Here is a 1,036-nt window from a genome sequence, read left to right as displayed (position 1 = left end):
GGGATCTTGGGCACGCACGCACACGCGCCCGGCGTGAGTTTTAAGCCACCGGGTCCGGGACACGAACCGCGGTCGACTACGTGGGAATCCAGCGACATAGCCATTACGCTAACTGCTGGTTCCCTCTTTTTTTTTTTTTTAATTTGTTTTAGACAGGGCTTCGCCATGTTGTGATCCTCCTGCCTATCTTCCGAACAGCCAGAACTGTATACGCACGCCACCATGGCAGGTCAGGTCCCGTGGCTGGCAGGTTCTCTACTCTCTAAGTTCATTATCCAGCGTTTTCTAATGGGGCGGAGAGTGTCTAATTTGAGTCCCAGAGGTGAACAGTTTATTTCTCAGGCAACTTTGTATCCCTCTGTTGATGTTGTTGTCATTAGGAAAAGCTGGCAACTCCCTGTGCTCTTCTAAAGCTGTGTAGTTCTTTCTCGCCTTAGCAAACTGCAAACTGCAAACTGCTGGGGGTGTTGGTTTGTTCCTCAGCAAACCGCAAACTGCTGGGGGTGTTGGTTTGTTCCTCAGTGCACTCCTCCTCCTACTATGTCGATAATTTAATTTCCTGAAGGTACTCAAACAGCATGAAAGTAGCTCGTGGAGAAATACTCAGAGCCACTAGTGCCTTTTCGATTTATTAATAGGAGTGCTGCTTGAAATTTATCATTTAAATTTTGGATTCGTGGGATGGAGCCAGCAGGTGGCGGCATGGTGGTTAAGTTCACTGGACTCCCTACATGGCCAACCACGGTTCAAGTCCCCGACCTGGTGGCTTGCTTTCTCAGTTTCTCTCTCTCGCTTTCTCTCTCACACTGTCCCTCTTAGTTCAAATTAAAATAAGTAAATACATAAATAAATAAAGTTAAGTTTTTAAAAAATTGTTTTGCATTTGCGGGAACCAGCAGGTGGCGTGATGGTTAAGGTGTTGGATACTCCCACATGACTGACTACAGTTCAAGTCCTGGACCTGGTGGTTTGCTTTCTCACTTTTCCTCTCTCGTCTTTTTTTTTTTTTTTTTTTTGGAGGGTTTTTGTTAAGGGT

At 45.9% G+C, this 1,036-nt stretch overlaps 1 protein-coding gene across 1 annotated transcript in view; it reads left to right on the top strand.

Annotated features, from left to right (window-relative positions):
* UBL7 (ubiquitin like 7) overlaps positions 1 to 1,036 on the top strand; it is a gene marked incomplete in the record, with an annotated part of 14,925 nt that overhangs the window by 4,227 nt on the left and 9,662 nt on the right.

Source organism: Tupaia chinensis, unplaced genomic scaffold (genome assembly GCF_000334495.1).
Source record: "Tupaia chinensis unplaced genomic scaffold, TupChi_1.0 Scaffold141293_1, whole genome shotgun sequence".
In the NCBI taxonomy this organism is placed as follows: Eukaryota; Metazoa; Chordata; class Mammalia; order Scandentia; family Tupaiidae; genus Tupaia; species Tupaia belangeri.
This window is presented reverse-complemented; position numbering and strand designations above follow the sequence as displayed.